The sequence below is a fragment of the Salvelinus sp. IW2-2015 genome, linkage group LG11, assembly GCF_002910315.2.
Source record: "Salvelinus sp. IW2-2015 linkage group LG11, ASM291031v2, whole genome shotgun sequence".
Taxonomy (NCBI): Eukaryota; Metazoa; Chordata; class Actinopteri; order Salmoniformes; family Salmonidae; genus Salvelinus; species Salvelinus sp. IW2-2015.
The window spans coordinates 47721615-47745722 of NC_036851.1; the positions used below are offsets into that span (position 1 = coordinate 47721615).

General features: G+C 41.2%; 1 protein-coding gene across 1 annotated transcript in view; it reads right to left on the reverse strand.

Moving 5' to 3' along the window:
• Positions 1-9421, reverse strand: part of LOC111970763 (eyes absent homolog 2-like) — a 56320-nt gene extending 46899 nt beyond the window's left edge. Inside the window, exon 1 of the mRNA XM_070445847.1 lies at positions 8951-9421. The gene's annotated coding sequence lies outside the window, so the exon portion shown is untranslated. The remainder of the gene's footprint in view (positions 1-8950) is intronic.
• Between the last annotated feature and the right edge of the window lie 14687 nt (positions 9422-24108).

Below are 24108 nucleotides of genomic sequence, written 5' to 3' on the forward strand. Positions count from 1 at the left end.
TAGAGAGGAATTCAGCACCAAACACACCACCACACACACAACACACACACCTACACACCCACAGCACAGGCACACAACACCAGCACACACACACACACACACAACACACACAACCAAACACCCAAAACCTGCTGTCTGCACTTCAACCAGCTCCACTGCTGTTGCTCCTAGCTACGCGCCACTGTACCTTACGCGGTTTTCAGAATTGTCCGAATGAGACAGGAGCTCGCGGAATTGAGGATATTCACATATTCTACTCTGTTACATACATTTTGACCTAGTGTACATACAATGTTATACCTACGAATAGTACTACGGGATACAACTTAGTTATATATAGCTCTGTCATTGACACCCTAGCTAACATAAAATATTCTACACCATATTCTACATGATTAGTTCATATAGCTGTCATTGACATTCTGTGTTATTAACATTGAGTTTTCATATGGACTGTTTTTGTGTGTGTGGTGTGTGTGTGTGTGTGTGTGTGTGTGTGGTGTGTGTGTGTGTGTGTGGTGTGTGTGTGTGTGTGTGGTGTGTGTGTGTGTGTGGTGTGTGTGTGTGTGTGTTGTGTGTGTGTGTGGTGTGGTGTGTGTGTGTGTGGTCTGGGTAGCTCTGGACAGTGCTACGCTCACTAGGGCGGGCGTTTTCATCGACTGTGTAGACGGAGGGGTGAAGGGTGGATGGCAGAACTTTTTGTCCAATGACTAAAGAAGAGACCGGCTCAGTGGTGTGTGTGGTGTGGTGGTGGGTGTGTGTGTGTGTGTGTGTGTGTGTGTGTGTGTGTGTGTGTTGTGTGTGTGTGTGTGTGTGTGTGTGGTTGTGTGTGTGTGTGTGTGTGTGTGTGTGTGTGTGGTGTGTGTGTGTGTGTGTGTGTGGTGTGTGTGTGTGTGTGCGTGCGTGCGTGCGTGGCGTGCGTGCGTGGCGTGCGTGCGTGTGTGGTGCGTGGTGTGTGTGTTTGTTGTGTCTCACGTGCCTGCCTGCTGCATGTATGCCTGACTGGTATTTGTGTGCTGTGTGTGTGTGTGACACCCTTCCCCTCCCGTCTCCTTTCCATCAGTAGACCAGATGTTTTACCTGGGAGCAGACCACCATCTGACTGGGGTCACCGCACCGCTCTGGCCCATACCCGTTTTAAGGAGGTTCTTCGGGAGGTCTGCAAGCTGTCCCTCTCTCGCCCTGTCGGGCACTGATTCTGGGCAAGAGAGGCTTTGATGGTAGGGGGGGGACTGTTTTAGATTGGGGTACATTAGGGGTAGGTGTGATTGCAGAGAGCGAGGAGAGAAGGAGAGACAGACACCAAGAGAGCCATGGTAGCGTGATTGAATGAAAGGGGGCTCGATTCAGCAGGGGTAAGGGGGGTGCAGCTGGCATAAAAGCAGGTTTGTGTTGCTCAGAACTCCGTCAAGTGGAAAAGAAAGGCAACCAAGTCTCTCACTAGAGTGTTACATGCACGCACACACACACACACACACACACAACACACACACACACACACACACAACACCACAGCACCACACAACACACCACACACACACAACACGACACACACGACAGCAACACACAGCGGTGTTCCCCTCCTCACACTCCCCATATTCATCCCACACAATAGACCCATTTCTCTTGGCAATCACGGATTACAGTATAGCTGTATTGTGTTCACTTCTCTCTCTAAAGCCTAAAGGATCATTGTAGGGTTTATTGGGTTAAGGGTGGCTGCAGAGAGACAGTGAGACAGAGAGGTATGATGTTTTGATAACTATGAGATTATAGTAACTCATTATAAGGGGATCGTAAATGCTTATGATAAGTTTTATAACACATTATAAATGCATCATCGGGTGTTATAATTGCTTTAAGTAAAGTGTTACTAAGGTTTTAAATCAAAAGAGTGAAGTTAGATTCTGAGAGGTATTTTAAAGGAGAACACTTAGTTTGTTTTATACGTTTTTATTTTATTTGCTCATTAAGATTGAAATAGTTATATTTAAATCCCAAGAAACAAAAACATATATATATATTTTAAGCTATTCTTGTTTTAATTGTGAAATCTTAAACAATTGTCCCAGCAGACGGAAACTGTGGTCTGACTTCATTGGTTGCAGCCTATGGACCGAAGGCTGAAATCCAGAGGCGTTATGCTGGTGGAAGGTTTACACACAGTTCAGTCCAGTTCATTTAAATTCTTTGACTGAGTGACTTCAAACCAGTCTCGTGTTTTATAATAATAAAAAAAAATCACAAATAAATTGACAATTGAATGTGACCTAAACATATCTGCTTTCGTGGCCATTAGCTGTTCACAGTAAATAGAACATAAAACCATGATGGACTACTTACTACACTGTTAAGACATCTGGGTTGCGGGTTACCAACCCAAACAAGTGATTCTACCCTAAATTCAATTATCATTTGATTGAATCTGAAAATAACGCGGCATATTAGATAAGTACAAAATCTGTTGCATTACAGTTCACAAGTCCCTTTCAAAACACATTATTTTGACTTATTCAAGATATCTTTAGACAGTCACAAACTTTTATATTTATCAGCAGTGGATCCATTATATTTATCAGGAGTGGATCCATTATATTTATCATGAGTGGATCCATTATATTTATCAGGAGTGGATCCATTATATTTATCAGCAGTGGATCCATTATATTTATCAGCAGTGGATCAATTATATTTATCAGGAGTGGATCCATTATATTTATCAGCAGATCATTTTATCGGATGTCATTATTTTTTATCAGGAGTGGATCCATTATATTTATCCAGAGTGGATCCATTATATTTATCAGCAGTGGATCAATTATATTTATCAGGAGTGGATCCATTATATTTATCAGGAGTGGATCCATTTATTTATCAGGAGAGGATCCATTATATTTATCAGGAGTGGATCAATCTATATTTATCAGGAGTGGATCCATTATATTTATCAGCAGTGGATCCATTATATTTATCAGGCAGTGGATCAATTAATTTTATCAGGAGTGATCCATTAATTTATGCCATGGATCATTATTTTTATCAGGAGTGGATCCATTATATTATCAGCAGTGATCCATTATATTTATCAGCGTGGATCAATTATATTATCAGGAGTGGATCCATTCAGGGTATATATTTATCAGAGTGGATCCATTATATTTATCAGGAGAGGATCATTACAGGATCCATAATATTTATCAGGAGTGGATCCATTATATTTATCAGGAGTGGATCCATTATATTTATCAGGAGTGGATCCATTATATTTATCAGGAGTGGATCCGTTTGGGCTCCCGAGTGGAGCAGCAGTCTAAGGCACTGCATCTCAGTGCAAGAGGCGGCACCACAGTCCCTGATTCAAATCAAGGCTGTATCACATCTGGCTGTGATTGGGAGTCCTATAGGGCGGCGCACAATTGGCCCAGCGTTGTCCGGGTTTGGCCAGGGTAGGCCGTCATTGGAAATAAGAATTTGTTCTTATCTGACTTGCCTAGTTAAATAATGGGAAATATATATAGAGTTGAAGTTTACATACACCTAAGCCAAATACATTTAAACTCAGTTTTCACAATTCCTGACATTTAATCCTAGTAAAAATTCCCTGTCTTAGGTCAGTTAGGATCACCACTTCATTTTAAGAATGTGACATGTCAGAATAATAGTAGAGAGAATGATTTATTTCAGCTTTTATTTCTTTCATCACATTCCCAGTGGGTCAGAAGTTTACATACACTCAATTAGTATTTGGTAGCATTGCCTTTAAATTGTTCAACTCGTGTCAAACGTTCCGGGTAGCCTTCCACAAGCTTCCCACAATAAGTTGGGTGAATTTTGGCACACTCCTCATGACAGAGCTGGTGTAACTGAGTCAGGTTTGTAGGTCTCCTTGCTCGCACACGCTTTTTCAGTTCTGACCACCATTTTTCTATAGGTTTGAGGTCAGGGCTTTGTGATGGCCACTCCAATAACTTGCCTTGTTGTCCTTAAGTCATTTTGCCACAACTTTGGAAGTATGCTTGGGGTCATTGTCCATTTGGAAGACCCATTTGCGAACAAGCTTTAACTTCCTGACTGATGTCTTGAGATGTTGCTTCAATATATCCACATAATTTTCCTCCCTCATGATGCCATCTATTTTGTGAAGTGCACCAGTCCCTCCTGTAGCAAAGCACCTTCACAACATGATGCTGCCATCCCCGTGCTTCACGGTTGGGATGGTGTTCTTCGGCTTGCAAGCCTCCCTCTTTTTCCTCCGAACATAACAATGGTCATTATGGCCAAACAGTTCTATTTTTGTTTCATCAGATCAGAGGACATTTCTTCAATGTGCAGTTGCAAACCGTAGTCTGGCTTTTTTATGGCGGTTTTGGAGCAGTGGCTTCTTCCTTGCTGAGCGGCCTTTTAGGTTATGTCGATATAGGACTCGTTTTAATGTGGATATAGATTATTTTGTAACTGTTTCCTCCAGCATCTTCACAATGTCCTTTGTTGTTGTTCTGGGATTGATTTGCACTTTTTCCACCAAAGTACGTTCATCTCTAGGAGACAGAACGCGTCTCCTTCCTGAGCAGTATGACGGCTGCGTGGTCCCATGGTGTTTATACTTGCATACTATTGTTTGTACAGATGAATGTGGTACCTTCAGGCGTTTGGACATTGCTCCCAAGGATGAACCAGACTTGTGGAGGTCTACACTTTTTTTTGAGGTCTTGGCTGATTTCTTTTGATTTTCCCATGATGTCAAGCAAAGAGTCATTGAGTTTGAAGGTAGGCCCTGAAATACATCCACAGGTACACCTCCAATTGTCTCAAATTATATCAATTAGCCCTTAGAAGCTTCTAAAGCCATGACATCATTTTCTGGAATTTTCCAAGCTGTTTAAAGGCACAGTCAACTTAGTGGATGTAAACTTCTGACCCACTGGAATTGTGATACAGTGAATTATAAGTGAAATATTCTGTCTGTAAACAATTGTTGAAAAAAATTACACAAAGTAAATGTCCTAACCGACTTGCCAAAACTATAGTTTGTTAACAAGACATTTCTAGAGTGGTTGAAAAATGAGTTTTAATGACTCCAACCTAAGGGTGTGTAAACTTCCGACGTCAACTGTATATCACTTTTTTTTTCAGTAGTGGATCTAATGCATTTATCAGGAGTGGATCCATTATATTTATCAGGAGTGGATCCATTGCATTTATCAAGAGTGGATCCATTGCATTTATCAAGAGTGGATCCATTGCATTTATCAGGAGTGGATCCATTATATTTATCCGTAGTGGTTTCTTTGCATTCATCAGGAGTGGATCCATTATATTTTCAGGAGTGGATCCATTGCATTTATCAGGAGTGGATCCATCGCTAAGATAAAGTCAGGAAGAGCAGAGCTTCCTATGAAAATATTTATCATTCCACGAACCTTTGGCTGTAGAGGAGTTTGGATTTAATTTGTGTTTTCTTAAGAGGGGGTGCCTCGCGGTACAGGATGGGGAATTCTCCTCGATCCAGGACTTTAGGCTCCTGCTTATTCACGATTTATTAGACTCAAGTAATAGGAACCATGAAGGGAGAGGGTTCCGCGAAGCAGAAGGCTGTTCTAAAAATGGGGCCTAATGTTATTAAGATACGAAACACCGTGTTAAATCAAACCCCCCAGCACAAACTGCCTTCGGTTTGTGGTCCACTTTTTTTTCATTCCCCAAATGTTATTTGTGGGGGTAGAAATTCAGATAGGGATCAGGTTTCTGATGATTTATATTCAGTATTTTTCTTCGATAACAAAACTCTGTGGTTGATGCAGTGTTTGCTCCACAAGTATATTTCAGATAATTGACTTGGATAGAGAATATTTGGATACAATTGGGAAAAAGAGTTAATATGAGTCCTATTGCATTAGATGAATACTTGGTTGTTTTCTGAAATACAAAATGGTGGGTTGTAATCTAGCTGCCAATGCAGTTTCATGGAAAATAAACACAAACAGAGATGGATTTGCTCAAAACAATTATATTTGATAGATATGAAATGAATACTGTTCCTGGGTCTGAACCACATGCCTGTAGGCCTATAGGAAGGAGGGCATAATTGAGTACACTTTCAGCCAATATAACTGAATGATACTATCTTCAGTTAACTGAATACGTTAAGTACTGTACTATCACAGTCGGCCGGTAGCCTAGCGGTTAGAGAGGCAAGCCAGAATCTGGAGGATTGCCAGGTCGGAGCCCGGGTCCGACGTGAAAAACCTGTTGGTAAATGAGCTAGAAACCTAAGAGTTGCTGGTATCAAATCCTAGATGCTGTTGTGCCCTTGAGCAAGGCACTTATAACCCCCCACAACAGCTGCCCAGTGTGGCAGCCCCCCACACCTCTCCAAAAACGATGTGTCTTTCAGAGGGCTTGGGTTAAAAGCAAAATTCATATTTTGGTTGGACTGTGTGTGTCTTTCAGAGGGGTTGGGTATTTTTGGTTGGACTGTGTGTGCGATCGACCAATAAAGTGATCTCAATCTTAAATGTTAATATATGAATTAAAGATATAAAGGTCAATAAATATATGATCGATAAATGTATCATTATTTTAATAGCTTTCCTATAAGTCTTATGGAAATGTAGGTATTGTAATATTTGATCACCTCAACATTTCAAGTAAATTAATATCCATGTGCAAGTGATGACTGAACGTTTCTTACATGCAGTATTAGGTGTGGAGCAAAATGTCAATGGAACTCTTGTCTGCATTTCTCAGACACAAAATAATGCTTTTGTTATTTTTTGTGCTCCGAGCAAGAAGCAGAGATCCAGACTGAACGCTTCTGAACGAAGCTGTCGTGATCTACGAGTGTTTAAAGGTGATTGGAATGGCTACCAAAACACAGAGGGCCATTTTAGATCGGAGCTATGAAGGGGTCCTTGAGAAATATGAATACCTGTCTTTGGAAAAATCCTTAGTGTGGTTCCCTTAAATTACTTAATTAGTTTCCTGGCAAGAAAAGGGCCTCCGTGATTAGCTGTATTCTTCAGTACTTAGGCCAAGCACAAGTGTTGAAAGGATTCAACTGCCACCAAGGAAAATAAAGAGCTTTAAAGAAGTAGGACCGAATGGTATACTCCCCCAACACTACCCTTAGTATAGAGACAGACAATTTACTCCACCACACACGCACACGCACACGCACACGCACACACACACACACACACACACACACACACACACACACACACACACACACACACACACACACACACACACACAAACTAAGTGATTTGGCGTAAATAAAACGTATGGAAAAACGTATATTTACAAATCAGTAGATGGACAACTCACACCAAGTCAGGTTCCTTGGACTGTAAGGCTACCATGGAGTAAAAAGGTTATGTTGTTTAAAAAATAGATTTTACTCAATCGGGGTCTCAACTTACTGTTGAGTGTTAGAATAGTGGAACACACAAGGTGCAATTTCATCAGTTTTTCTCTTCTTATGTCAGTCAGTGACAGTCACTCGAAGCCATGTCAGATAACCATTTTGTGATTGGTAAATTAGTTTAGCCTGCTATCTAAACTTGTAGTAATCATGGTTAAATTACCRCCAGGGGCCCCCATTGATTTTGTTAGTCACTCGCACCCAGATATCATATTAAAAGACTGCAACCATTTCTCTCCACCACATGGCAAAATGTATAGAATTGCAAGGAATTAGATGTAAAACTGCTAATTTTTCTCTCCACCCTTTTCAAAATGAGTAGAATTGCATAAAATGAGATAGAAAATTGCTAAATCTTCTCTCAGACCCATGGCACAACATGGAGAATTGCAGCAAACTTGCTTAGCTAAAAGGCTAGGGCTCAGACTGCATGTGTGGGTATGGATGTGGGTACACAGACCCGCGAGCCGCTGCGGCCCCTCGTGATGAGKTCCGATTTTCTGAAGAAGGCACAGTGATGCCGAAACGTTGGTGATTAACCCAATAAATTACTGGGAGTTTATATATGGAGTGTGTGACTCTCTTTATTTATTTATTTTTATAGTTCCGAATTTTTGTGGCCATCAAATTTGCCCATCCCTGCTCTAGCCTATAATATACAACGAAAATAATATGATTATATTGATCAGACCTAATTTAAATTCTCATAATGTTGTTGAAATGATAGACATAACAAATATAGGTCTAGGTCTACTCTATGAGCTATACTGTCAAGTAGGTGTTGTGTGAGCTTTAACCTGCAGTGCAATGTATTTCAAAAAGTTTCCAAATGAGGAAACTAGCTTACTGTACTGTACATTCTGATTGGAAATAGAATTGAAATGTCTTTGTCTGACAGGCTCCTTCATTATATGCATAGTATTTTACTGCAATGCAAACTTCTAATAATAATTTCAAAAAATGTAAATACATGGAGGAAGGACACTTCTGATAAGAAACATCAGTCACTGTCCCATATACTGTAGCCACATTTATATGCTGTGAATTTAGTTTTCAAGCGAGTAGGCAGTAGGCTAGCCTGAGTGATGAAGTCAAATGGGTATTGGTGATATTTACTAAAGAAAGATCCTATAAATACTATGCAATTTTACCATTAATGTTCAAAATKAAGTTTTGTGGGAACTGAAGTGGCCTACATAGTCAGTCGGTCAGTTGAAACGGCTAGGAGATGTTTAACAGAGCCGATGAGTTGGTTTAGGCCCAAAACCAACCAATATTATGAGTATCATAATTTTTATATGTATTGCCCCGCACTGGTAAACTATTGTTTGAAAAACAATACAGGCCGAATTAAACTTTGGTTAAACTTTTTCTGTAGAATTGTACCCTATAACCTATAAAGATAATTCAAGTGCTCAAAAAATCGATTACTGCACACAGAATGAACACAGGCTATTCATTTTTCTGAACAGGCAATAATACTTTTGAAAAGCAATATGATATTCATACTCATATGAATCCACTTACCATGATTTAGGTCGAAAAAAAATCCGGTAGTTGTTCAACACTGTTCTCTCTCCATATGGCGTAGCGTGTTCAAATCTCTATAGCAAAACGTTTCTACAGATGAAACTGGAAGGTTCAACGCAGGATAAGTCTTTACTCACTGTGGGTGGCTATTTATTATTCTTCAAAGTGATGATGACTGCAGATTTTAGAAATGTGTGCGCACTTAGTTTGGATTTCTTGAATCGTTCGTCTACTACGGTCTAATAAACCGAAATGACAGCTTTCCAGCGAATCTAAGGCTGCGTTTTCATCCGAAACATTGAACCCGTTTGTCGATAAGTGTTTCATACACCTTCAGGAGCGCGTGTATGCTTTGGCGCTGGTAAGGAAGTGATGATAAGGGTAAATGAAAAAATGTTGGTTCCTCCTCCTGAGGGTTTTCTCAATACCCGCGAGCCGAGTGCTGTACAGTGTGTGTGTGTGTGTGTGTGTGTGTGTGTGAGTGTGATCCCGCACGCGCTTGTGCTTGTGCCATTACGCAGGAGTTGCTTTCAATTGGCTCTCTATATTCTTCATTTAACAAAATAGCTCAGGCGGAGTTGAGCTCTTCCTCTATCGCTTTATCTCACCTTTGTATCTTTGTTTGGTAAAGAATGCCTCTCTCGACCGTTGTTTACACAAAGACGACGAGAATCTCACACGTTTAGGGCTTCTCTGGAAGTCTGTTATGGTGTTGACATTATGTGTGGATTAATCATTTATTCTAATGACCCTAGGGTATTGACTGGTTTCTAAAGGTCCTTAATGTGTGTATATTTTGATATCTCTTAGGCCTATACGTATACCCACTATAGTGTGTGTTCACAATAATTGGTTTAWACATGTCCATTCATTAAAATAACAACTTGAAGCACTTTAATACTTTATTGCCTTATAAACGTGTCTTTCATAGCACCTTATAGAATATAACATCATTTACCTTCCTAAAGAAATGTGAAGTACAGTCACACTTTAATATAAAGCATATTAAAGGCTTAATTAAGACTTCATAAACCCATTATAAGGCCTACCTAAATGCTTCAAGAATAATTTGCTAATGTCATTATAGGGTTGAAAAAGAGTTACGCCACAATTTGCAACGCACTAGGCCTACCCATCATATCATCCTGTGTATGTTAATTAACAAATGATTTGTTACCTTATAAAGGCCTTATGAAGGCTTAATTAAGGCTTCATTAGGCCTTTTGAAGATATATTTCATTCAAAGTGTGACCGTTGCAGTTTAATAAAGCTCTGTAACTGCATATAACAATGTACTTGTAAGGCAATATAACACATAAAAAATATATGTTTTTATATACCCTAATGTTTAAAAATAAATGGTCAAACAATAAATAATGCTTTACACTATTAATGTTATTTGCTAGCGGGTTATTAAACCCTAACTAAATGTGTCTTATTTGAAATGACACAAATACACTATCCCCACTGTCAATTAGCTTTGGTATGCACTGTAAACAAAATATCATAGCTGGTTATATCTTGACTGTGGTTAAATGGGCAATCCGAGATGATTTGGGACATATATTTCTTGATTTATACAGCCATTGATTCTTGAAGAACATACCTTCCAAATGTTTCATTATTACATCAAGTTTTAAAGAAAAGAAAAACATATTGACTGAATGTAAACATTTGCATATGGAAAGTCTCAACTAAATATGTCTCAACCAATATTGTATCATGTAAAAATTCAATCAATAGCCTGGTCATTGATTTGCTTCAATCAGGGCTCTACTTGATGTGTGTGAGGGCCCCCCACCTTGCGGCAAAACATTTTAGTGGTACCCTCTTGACAGCGGAGAGAAAAAAAGTAGTTTTAAGTTAATTTCCTGCAATTCTGCACATTTTGCCATGGGGCGTAGAGAAAATGTTGCAATTTTAAAGCACATTTACTACAACTCTATAATCATTTTGTCATGGGGCGGAGAGACATTTTTGTCGTTTTAAAGCAAATTTCCTGCAATTCTATACATTTTACTATGAATTATGCAATGTTAATATGATATCTGAGTGAGAATTACTAACAAAATCAATGTGGGCCCCCTGGAGGTCGAGCCGGTTGGTATTCGACCATGATTACTACAAGTCTAGACTAAATGACCTGGCTAATTTAGTGGCTGTCGGTAACTGACATAACAAGAGAACAACTGATGCTGCCCAACCAAATTTTGAAATGGCACCTGGTGTATTTTACTGTTCTTACTCTCAATAGTAATATATATTAAAACATTGGTTAGTGTGCCCCCTAACAGCCGGGGGCACTAAGTGACTGCTTGTGAGACAAGCTTCTTTCTGAGCCAGACGTCTACTTCCTTCCTTACTCCCCCACTCCACCTTGCAGTGTCGCCCTCTTCTGATCCACCTCARACAACGTTTTACTTTTTCACTTTTTCACTTATCTCACTCGTTTTGGATCAATTCCAAAATGCCAGGCTGCTGCCTCACCCAAATTTTGCTCTGATCACTGCTAGCTTGAATTTGACGTGTTATCATTTTTGTGGCACCATGGCAATAAAGACAGAATTATTATTTTATTTTTTATGCACATGACCATGGGAATATCAGAGCTGTGTTCATGGTAACCTCGTAAACAATTTATTTTGTCCCGGCGTTTATTTCAAACAGGCGTTTATTTGCTGAAATGTGTGCCGATGCCCGGCTATTAAAAGGGACAGACGGCTATTTGAGACAGTGTTTAGTTGACGTTTTACAGTATATATTAGGCTATATCATAGACATAAGCATTAGAAAATTAAACCCACTGCTGCCACCATGTTTCAATTTGCTTTGTGTTGTACTGGACAATATAAAGTTAGGCAAACATTCATTGAAGGTTGTGGTTACTACTGGTGATGGAGAGGCGAGAGAAATTGTCCGCCATGTTTTTTGTTTTGGTCAGGGCTCAGAGTTGGCTTATTGATATTTTGATGTAATCTTGCCCACCAGCTGGCTCTCTCTCTGTAATTCGAGCTTGGGGACAAGGTACATTTTGATAGCTGGCTCTACTTCCATATGTAGTGCGATTAACAGGGAATTGTCAATGTCCTGGATCCCTATTTCAGCTAATCAGATTGCAGATTCTCTGAACCCATTTAATAAGTATATATTTTATATCACATGTCCAGGCACAAAGACAGAACCTTAAACCATGCCAGAACTGGGGCACAAAGGCAGGCGGTTGTCTAGGAGTCGTGTCGGAGTCGAGTCCTCACCAGTCTGGATGTATATCCTGTAATATGAGGAAGTCTGTCGCTGGGAACCTGCGAACTGCAGGCCTGGCAAAAGAGGAAACAGGAAGCTCCCTCTGACACCATTTTGACACCTCGAGAAGTTATTCAGCAGGAGGGAGCGCAGGCAAGAGTTTCTCATACATGCTAATTCCCATGTATAGACACAAAACAAGGAATATAGGACTTAATTACCTCCAGTTAGAGTATAACCATGTGTACATTCTCCCAATTCAGCATTGCTTTTGATGCGTTCGTGATGAATTTCGATAGCCCTCCGACAAATATGTGAGTTTCCTATATTAATACTCTCTCACTTGCTGTGGAACTCAAACCAACACAGAGGAGAGAGCAGAGAGAAGTGGTTGGGGCGGGGATATGGAAAAGTCCCATAGCGTTACCTAGGACTCTGGGATGTACTGTGACCCAGACATGGACTTTGTCTGCTTCTGATTCATTTGCAAGTTCCATTCTTTGTTAGGAATGTYGGCGGGGAAATCAAAGCGACCATTGTCTCTTCCTCCTCTGAAGAGCTCGGGTGGCTCGCTGTTGCAATGTCACACGGCTTAATGGCCCTGATCATGTCCTTACTCCCTCAGAAAACCTATTCAAATACTTTGCTACATAAAGTAAAATGTGTGTTAACAATAAATCGAGCCTCAAAACGTTTTTCTAAGGTGCATGCTGAAAATTCCAGGAGGATAGGGGGAGAGGAGAATATTAACAGGGAAAAACAGATGGACTAGCACCCCTCACAGGGCGTTTACACAGTGTGGAAGCTGTCGTTTAATAACTACCACCCCATCACACCCCTCAACAGGGGTTAACAAGTGGGTAGCTGTCGTTTAATAAAACTACCCCCCAATCACACACCTCCACAGGGCGTTTACACACGTGTGGTGGAAGGGCGTTCGTTTTAAATAACTACCACCGCCATCACACCGCCACTAGGGCGCGTTTACAAACGTGTGGAAGCTGTCGTTTAAACAACTTACCCCCCATCACACCCCTCACAGGGCGTTTCCACACGTGTGGAAGCTGTCGTTTTAATAACTGACCGACCTTCCATCACACCCCTCACAGGGGCGTTTACACCAGTGTGGAAGCTGTCGTTTAATAAATACTACCCACCACAAACACCCCTCACAGGGCGTTTACACAGTGTGAGAAGAGTGTCGTTTAAATAACTAGCCCACCCCATCACACCCCTCACAGGGCGTTTACACAGTGTGGAAGCTGTCGTTTAAATAACTACACCCCCATCACACCCCTCACATGGGCGTTACAGTGTGGAAGCTGTCCTCTTAATAACTACCACATCTGGTGCCCCGGCCTACCCACCTCCCCACGCCTTCCCAACACCCCTCACCCCCTCCTCACCCTCCAACCTCGCTCTCCTGCTCGTCCTTTCTTTACACCAAATCTCTCTCCTCCTACAAACCATCCTTTCCTCTCTCTCTTGGCCTCAATGTTCCATAATAAACACACCAGTACAAGCAGTCCCTCCCCTCTCCTCCTCCTCCTCCTCCCCTCTCCCCTCCTCCCTACCTCCCTCCTCCTCCTCCTCCTGCCTCCTTCCAACAATTATCGATCCCACCCTCCCCACCGCTCCTCCATCCATCCCTCCCCACCTCCCCCCTCCTCCTCCCCCTCCCTCCCTCATCCTCCCCACTCCCCCTCCCATCCCTCCCTCCCCACCTCCCCGCCCCCTCCCTCTCCTCCCTCCCTCCATCCCGCCCAGCCTCCCTCCCTCCCTCCATCCCTCCCCACCTCCCTCCCCACCCTCCCTTCCTTCATCCCTCCCTCCCACCTCGCCTCCCAGTAACCGCGCCGGGCACCTACTTTCTCTCAGGGTGGTTCTGGATGTGTGTTACCCAGTCAACTCCCACCTCTAACACCGGAGCAGAGCGCCCTCACCACCCTGCAGCCCTACGCTGCCAAACCTCGATACTGCTTCCCTTGTCTGGGGAATGTGGGAATGATTGCCTTAATTTTACAATGCGGAGCGCTCCCTTTGGTTCAATTTTCACCAACACCATAAAAACGCAGCAGTTGTAAGAGCAGCGGAGGCCATCTGGTTTTGTCATTGCCACGGCTTTAATGACCAGGTAATAACATTTCAATTTGACAGAAATTACAACAGATGTTTCAGGCCATAAACCTCAGATAGAGACAATTTCTCTGGAGGAATTTGTAACCTGTGAGCAAGGCCGCCCCTGCCACTTACAACAGCTTTCTGATATGAGTGTCGCAAATGACTTTACATGTACAGTAAAAACAAGATCGAGGCTAAATGCAAAAAATTATAAAACGATGGAATTGTATTTATACGATATATGAATATTTCACAAAACCTGCCATAACTGCTTCTGTGGCTAACAGGACAACTTTTTATATAATATATTATGAAAACTTAATTATTGCGAATTATGCAAAATAATTATTATCTGTATTAAGTATATTGGACGTTTTGTTTGCTTTTCCAAAATATCAACAACATTATTTTATCACATTTATTTGGTCATTTATCTGTATGTTATGTTATCCTATGTAATTATACATGTAWTTCTAATTATATGTAATTATAATTATACAATCAATTTGTTCACCCTACTTTTCCACTGAGCTAAATAAACTGTCCTTGCCAGCCATTGTTTCTTTGTTCAGCGGTGTGAAAATGGGATACTCCGAAAGACAAGACACACATCTCACCAAATACATGAACTGTGATACATAATCATAAATTGATAGGATTATCTCTGAGGAAATGTAGAATTGAATGTCCTGGAGGCAGGTATTAATTTAATCGGTTTGCTTGCTTTCACATACACACATTACACTAGGTGTGTCAACTTGTGTTAAAATGGTTTACATCCCGGGCAGCTCACATAGAGACCAGAAAACAACAATGATTCGATGCTGTCTGTTATGTCAGCAATAACGACGTGATACTACTTTCCAAGAGTTTATCTAAAGTAAAGTCTTCCAAAAATAAGTACAGTATGTAGTACTACAGATGTTGGATCGTAATTTGATCACCCTGTTGCAGGATAACTTTCCTGCAATGTAGGAAATGTAAAACTTTAGTTATTTGTGGTTTCAGAAGACTTCTGATGTGTGTCATTTACATTTTGACGTTTCAGATTTGATTTTCCCTTATGTATCAACCCCTACAAAAATGTCCATTATAATCCACATAATAATTCACATTTCCTGTTGCTGCCGGAATATTTTCCTGCTGTAGCAAACTGGCTCAAATTAGGATCCTACATCTGTATCTTTCAATGATTATCAACAAACACTACTTTCCACTATTAGCTATGTAAGCCACAATGTAAGAGATTATGAAGGCTGCTTGGAAGTCATTAAACCTTGTTAGTCTTTTATGACAACCTGTGAGGCTTCTCGGGCCGATGGCCATGATTGACACTTGTTCTCGCCTTGGAGAGATTTATAACCCCCCGTATGATGATAATAAAGCCTGTCCACATCCAGCCAGTTACCCTCTCTTATGATGGATGATCTCCTGTGAGAATGTCGGACTATTTTCCCCGCTCGTCCATTTCCTCCACGTCGGCCCAGAGGTGAGAAAGATATTCACATCGCTTTTCAGGTTCCCACGGCAGTCAAAAATGCACCAGGCTGCAGGGCCCAGGCATGTTTTAGAATGAGAGGGGATTTTTTTTTTTTTTAAAGGGACAAGGCGTGTCAATGTACAACCTTTCTGAAGAAGTCTCTATGGGCCAGAAAGACAGTGTGAAATAGTTTCACACACAACACAGTCTCAGTTTACGTTGACTTTATGAAGTGTGTGTACTGACGGTGACACGGTCCTGGCATACTTGGGTGACGATGTGTCTTTGAATAAAGCCACCTGAGATAAAGGGTTGTGGGAACAGTGAGAATAGTCCTGCTTCAGGCAGAGGCAACAGTGTTGGTGGGACAATAGGGCTTTGTGAGGTAGCTTTAAACCTGTGTTTGTGGTTTCCCCCTAGCCAGGCTGCTTGTGCTCCTGTGGATGAGAAGCTATGGGCAAAGATGATGGGGGAATGTATTGTTTGATTTCCTTATATATCTCCTGGCCAATGACATGGATGAACTGAAATGATGTCAACATATTTTTGTTGCAATATAGTTCCAGGTAAGCTTACACACTAGTGATATGACATTTGTAATTGCTTTCCTATAAAATTAGGAAAATGGCAGTTATTTCCTCCCGGTTCATTAAATATCCTGAAAAATATATCTCACACGTATTCAATTTCCACAATACGTACCGTATTGTAATTACGTTTAAATCAACTTGACTGGCCTGGGGCAGTTGCATTGCGTGACAAAGGATATTTTTCTGGATAATTTTATTTGATATGAGCATGATCATACCATACTTACCATACTGCCAAGTATAATCATACCATACTTACCATACTGCCAAGTATAATCATACCAAATACTTACATAAGCTGATGCCCCAAGGTATAAATCATATACCATACTATACCTCATAGCGACTGCCAGGAGTGACAGAGTCTATAACGAGCGCATCATAGCCGGCAGGGCTGTTATGGGAAAAGTCCGCAGGGTCAGAGGGCCAAGTATAATCATTACCATGAACTTACCATACTGCCAAAGTATAATCCATACCATACTTACCATACTGACTGCCAAAGTATTGACGACATAGACCATACTTACCATACTGCCAAGTATAATCATACCATACTTACCATACTGCCAAGATAATCATACCATACTTAACCATACTGCCAAGTATAATCATACACCATACTTACCATAGCTATCTGCCTAAGTACTGACAATAAATCAGTATCATAACCATACTACCAATACTGCCATAGATATAATCATACCATACTACCATACTGCCCAAGTATAATCATACCATACTTACATGACTGCCAAGTATAATCATAACCCATACTTACCATACTGCCAAGCATTAATCATAACCATAACTTGACCATAACTGCCGAAGCATAATCATACCGAATACCTACACATACTGCCAAGATATATCATACCATAGCTTACCATAGCTGCGCAAGTATAATCATACCGATACTTACCATACTGCCAAGCTATAAGTACAACTAGCCATATACTATACCATACTGCCAAGTTATAATCATACCATACTTACCAACTGGCCAGTATACGATCATACCACATACTTTACCATAACTAGAAAGATAAATCATACCCATACTTACCATACTGCCAAAGATAATCAATACCAATACTTACAATACTGCCAAGCATAATCATAACCATACTTACCATACTGCATAGTCATAGATCATACCATAGCTTACCATACTGCAAGCATAAATCATACCATACTTACCATACTGCCAAGTATAATCATACCATACTTACCCATACTGCCAAGAATAATCATAACCATACTTACCATACTTCCAAGAATAATCATACCATACTACCATACTGCCAAGATAAATCCATACAACTTACCATACTGCCAAGTATAATCATACCATACTTACCATACTGCCAAGTATAATCATACCATACTTACCATACTGCCAAGTATAATCATACCATACTTACCATACTGCCAAGTATAATCATACCATACTTACCATACTGCCAAGTATAATCATACCATACTTACCATACTGCCAAGTATAATCATACCATACTTACCATACTGCCAAGATAATCATACCATACTTACCATACTGCCAAGTATAATCATACCATACTTACCATACTGCCAAGTATAATCATACCATACTTACCATAATGCCAAGTATAATCATACATACTTACCATACTGCCAAGATAATCATACCATACTTACCATACTGCCAAGTATAATCATACCATACTTACCATACTGCCAAGTATAACTACCATACTTACCATACTGCCAAGTATAATCATACCATACTTACCATACTGCCAAGTATAATCATACCATACTTACCATACTGCCAAGTATAATCATACCATACTTACCATACTGCCAAGATAATCATACATACTTACCATACTGCCAAGTATAATCATACCATACTTACCATACTGCAAGTATAATCATAATCATACCATACTTACCATACTGCCAAGTATAATCATACCATACTTACCATACTGCCAAGCATAATCATATTATTTTTTTGTTTCTGGAAAAACATATATTGTCCAACATGAATAACAAGCTCTCATGCCGTGTTGTGGCAACATACTGTTAAAATGCAATCAAAACAGGGGATTCCCCTACTGGAGTTACAGCCAACCAACTTAATAACAAATATTGCCTCAACAACTGCTAAGAAAACAAATCCTTCATGCACACAAGACAGACATTTAGAGGTTATAATTATCTCTCTACTATCAAACAACAGTACTGTTGTTTTTCTCTATGCATTGTTTTAACAGTACATGACCAGCACACCAGACAGCCATACTGTATATAGACAGTGGTTGCATTGTTATCATAATGATATAGTCACTCTTTATACTGTCTCTGATCTGCTGTTATCTTACTGATGGGAGCTATTGTGTGTTGGGATTCCTGTCTATGTTGTACTGAGGTATTGTGTCTGGATCGAGCAGAGTTTTATTTTGCATTCTGTGTGTGCGTCTCTCTCTCTCTGTTCTAGCTCCTACAGACAATGGGGGATGGAGAGCAGGAAGATAGAGTGCAAGAGAGAAAGAGAGAGACAGCGAGCGATAGACAGAGAAACAGAGAGACAGAGAGAGATAGACAGAGAAGGAGAGAGACAGCAAAGGATAGACAGAGAAGCGGAGAGACAGAGAGAGGGAGAAAGAGAAAGATAGAGATTGTAAATACAACCTMTAATTATGTTTATTTATTTTCCCTTTTTTACTTTAACTACTTGCACATCATTACAACACTGTATATAGACATAATATGACATTTGAAATGTCTTTAYTCTTTTGGAACTTTTGTAAGTGTTGTTTATTTCTTTTTTGTCAGTCAGTGAGTCAGTCAGTGAGTCAGTCAATTTTTTWAAATTGTTTATTTCACTTTTGTTTATTATCTACTTCACTTGCTTTGGCAATGTTAACAATAAAGCCCCTTAAAATGAATTTGAATTGAATGAGAGAGAGAGACAGCGAGGAGGAAGAGCTGATTTACCTCTCCTCTCTCTGGTTTCACCTGCTCTAGCCTTGCCTGTCAGAGTGCACTCTTCACCGGAGACATGTCTCACACACTCTCTCCAGCAGCCTCCGGCTATCTGGTCTGTCTACTACGCCTGGGGCCTGCTCTGATTACACTTTCAATCTTAAACCCCCCAAAAAAGGTAGAGCGAGAGAGAGAGGGAGGGAGAAAGAGAGAGAGAGAGAGAGAGAGAGAGAGATAGAGGGAAGAGACAGAGAGAGAGAGAGAAGAGAGAGAAGAGGGAGAGAGAGAGAAGAGAGAGAGAGAGAGAGAAGAGAGAGAGAGAAGAAGAGCAGAGAGAGAGAAGAGAGGAGAGAGAGGAGGAGAAGAGCGAGCATTGTTTTTATGAACGAGAGCAAATATCGGGACTTCTTGCTCAGCTTCCTGAGTTTCAGAAGCCCCCAGACTCACCAATCTGAAACAAATTTGCATCGCAGAAGGAAGAGGAGTGAAGAGAGGCCATGTATCAGTCACATCAGGACCTCCCTTCGCTGTTCCAGCAGGTCATACTATACAAAGGTCATAGGTCAAAAACAAAGCTCAGTCTGAACGTATGGTCGTGTTGAAGCACAAAACAATAAAAGTGGTCCAAGTATTCAATCTTGAGGTACACAAAAATCACTTTTTTTTAAAATAATGCTGTGCTAAAATGTTGCCACGTTTGCTGACCTGCTTAGCACTGTTGCTGTTTGTCCAATTGTTTGGTGTATGACGGAACAGTCGGACTGAATCAAATCACCTTGCATCCCAAATCACTACTCATATGGAGATCAAAGAGGAGGGATTATGCATCTTGACTTGCTCAAACTGATCCCCTAACATGCTGACTCACTGACTGACTGTCTGACTCACTGACTGGATGAGTGAGACTGAAACACTCACTGACTCACTACTGACTAACTGACTGATTGACTGACTGACTGTCTTGACTCACTCACTGATTGACGACTGACTCACTGGCTGACTGACTCACACGACTCACTGGACTGACTCACTGACTGAACTGACTCACTGGCTGAACTGACTACTCACCAACGGACTCACCGACTGACTCACTGACTGAATCACTGGCTGACTGACTGGACGCACCGACAGACTCACCGACTGACTCACTGACTGGGACCTCACTGAACGAGAACTGACTGACTGACACTGACTGACTGACTGAACTGGTCACTGACTACTGACGACTGACTCGACTGGACTGACGACTGACGACTTCACTGACTGGACTCACTGGACTGACTCACTGACTCAACTGACTTGACTCAACTGACTGACTCATCTGACTGACTTTCACGTTGACGGGACTCACTGACAGACTGACTCACTGCACTCAATGGACTACGACTGACTTGTACTCACAGCTGCCGAGAGCTGAAATTTAGATGAAATCTCAGACTATGTATTGCACAAGCTGTGAGCGGAGACTTCACAAATTTAACAGCCTCTGAGAACTGTGGTATTCTTCACTTAGCCGCTATCTGTATACACTATTCATACCGTACTCTGTAACTGCACTGTGCCCTGAAAACTACTTTGATCTGTGACCGCATCTCGTACTGACTCTTTCCACTGCACTGAAAGTGGACCTGGATCTGCAACATGATAAGCTGACTCCATGAACTTTTCACTCACCTCACTCTGGAGACTGAACTCACGGGAAACTAGCTGAGGCATAGACTGACATATTCTCCTAGACCCACTAGACTCGAAGAATGATGAACAAGAACAAAATGACCTCCCATTCACCATGGGGGATAGCTAACTCACACTCATACGTGAGACTGAGGCTGACCTTGTAGCGCCGAACTGGCTAAACTTGGGAGCCTCAATGACTCATGACTGCACTGACTAGAGCTCACTGAATGACTGAGTGACTGAAACTCGACCTAGTCACTGACTGGAACTAGCCATCTGGACCGTGAACCTCACTAATTCGAACTGCACCGGTCCTGAATGAATCTGGACTCACGCCTAAGGGGAGACGTTTTCCACACGCGCCGCCGCAACCTTCTTTAAGGGATTCTACCGGGGGGAACCCCGCGCATCCCTCGCACGCTCTACCTTACTTCTTCCTGGACAATTCGAATCGGTCAATACGATCAGAATGACAAGGATACCACTATATCCTTAGTTGGGTAAACGAGCCACCCACACCGTTTGTGATCTCCGGCGCAAAGCTCACAAGAAAGGTACTAAATATAACTATGTTAGAAACTTCAGAATTAATATGTATTCCATATTCCGTAAATGTATTTGCACCGACCACTAACCATACCAGGCATACAGAATTTCACACAAATGTGTCTCTTGTATGTAGATAAAAAAAATGATTACGTCACATATTATATCTCCTTTTTACCCGTAGCAGTTGTTAATATATTATTTATTACTTCAGACGACATTAGACGAGAGGATGCAAAACACAGAAGTGGTTTTGGTCATAATCCTCCAGCATGCAGCACATCTTTTCCTTTGATTGATATTTGGACAGCGGTGGGGATGATCTTTCTTGTGTCATTCTTACCAATCTTCTTGACTGCATTACCATTGCTGGAGGCTTTATACTTCCTTACTTTCTTAACCTCCGCATGCTCTCACAAGTCTAGACTGGAATCCTTTACAGATCAATAGCAGAGTTAGACCGTGAACTTACTACTCTGTACATCTCGAGTACTCTCTCTTCTCTCTCTCTCTCTTACTCTCTGACTACGATATCTCTCTCGCTGCTGACTCTGCTCTCTCTCTCGATCTCTCTACTGCAATTTCAATGTAGCAATTTGACGAGATTATGATTGATGCGTTATGAATAATCCTATGCTTTCGATTTTAGACATAGAGAGACGAGAGAATGTAACGATCATTTGCCAAGAAGGCTGACTATTTGGAGAGATAATTTGACGAGAATAGTGCAGACATATAAAAAAGAGTAAGAGAAATAAGTCAAGAATTGATGGACTACAATTGTCAACACATTTTAGCTCCATTGCCATAAGTAATTGAAACCGGACAGTGTCAGACAATGTGCAAACAAGTACCATATTCCTACTGTCATGAGACTCTTAATTTTAATATGTAATGTTATAAACCATTACAGATTTTTTTAGTAGAATTGCACTATATTGTGTTGACCCCAACTTTTGTTGATTGCTGTTATCAACGTTGTTCACCACATCTTATATGATTCCTCATTTTTCTATTTTATATAGGTAGCCAAGTATTCCCAAATATCGGTGTCGAACTAATAAGTCGCACCATTGTTATATCCTGCCAATAAAGCAAAATTCTAAATTGAATTTGAATTGATTGAAGAGAGGGAGAGAGAGGAGAGGAAGAGGAGGGGAGAGAGAGAGAGAGAAGAGAGCCCAGAGAGAGAGAGAGAGAGAGAGAGAGAGAGAGAGTCTGAGAGAGAGAGAGTCTGAGAGTAAAGGACTCCAATGAACATAGAAATGAGGTAAGTAAGAAAATGAGCCAGGTATAAAAATAAAGCCCCCTGTTTGACGTCTCAGAGTCCCATGCCCCGGGGTCAATCTGGACCCAAACTCCCATAGGTTGTTTTCCTTTTTTTGTCTTGGAAGAGAAAGGGACGGGGTCATGGAGGGATTCTCCAGGTGACCTTTGGATTAACGCTTCAATACCTGAGGTGGCGGGAGAGCTTTGAGAGTGTCGGAGGTGAGAAATGATTTTTAGCGATGTCTTCATCTCCTCCCCCATTTGCCAAGTTGCTCCAGGCTCTACAATTTTACTGCCTTACCTTGGTGATCATTGTCTTGTCACTCTGAACTGTGAGAAATCTCCTCCCCTTTCAGAGCGAGCAATGTGAGCCATTCCACGTATAGAAGAAAAGAGGACGTAGTAGACTTTTGAACTTAGAGGAAAATGTGTAACACCCAAAAAAATTCAAGGCTGTTAAAGTGACTCACCTGAAATAGTGTTTTCACTCGCTGTAGTGTCATAGTCAATGAGTGAAGACATTGCATAATGCATCGTGTTGCTGTCTGTGACACAGACGTGACACAGACGTGACATGATAGATGTCGTAGGCAGTCATATTACTGTCCATTCTGACCAATGGTCTTGAACGGTCATCACTCATGCTTTGTTTTGGATGGTTTATAATTTTGGCGAACTAAAACCCACATGATACTGTAGTCTCACTGTTGCTCCATAGCCACAAATTCAACAAAGTTGCTTTGAATACCTATAGCAACTTCCTTGTCATACTCATAACTCCCTACAACAAAGGGTTCAATTAAAGTGTATCCCCTATGGTCAACGTTTTCCTCTGAGTCCCTTTCATGAAAACCCAAGTTTCCAGTACCCTCGCTTGTCTCTCTCCCACTCTCTCACCCCTGCTTGTCTCTCTCCCACTCTCTCACCCCCGCTTGTCTCTCTCCCACTCTCTTACCCTTGAATGTCTCTCTCCAGCTCTCTTACACTCCCTTGTCTCTCTCCCGCTCTCTCACCCTCACTTGTCTCTCAATTCAATTAAAAATATTTTATTGACATGGCAAGCTAAATTACTTACATGATCAAAGTACAGGGTCAGTCTGGGTCAGTCTGTTATATCTGATGTATTTCTCCTGTCTTATCCGGTGTCCTGTGTGAATTTAAGTATGTTCTCTCTAATTCTCTCTTTCTCTCTTTCTTTCTTTCTCTCTCTCTCTCTCTCTCTCTCTCGGAGGACCTGAGCCCTAGGACCATGCCTCAGG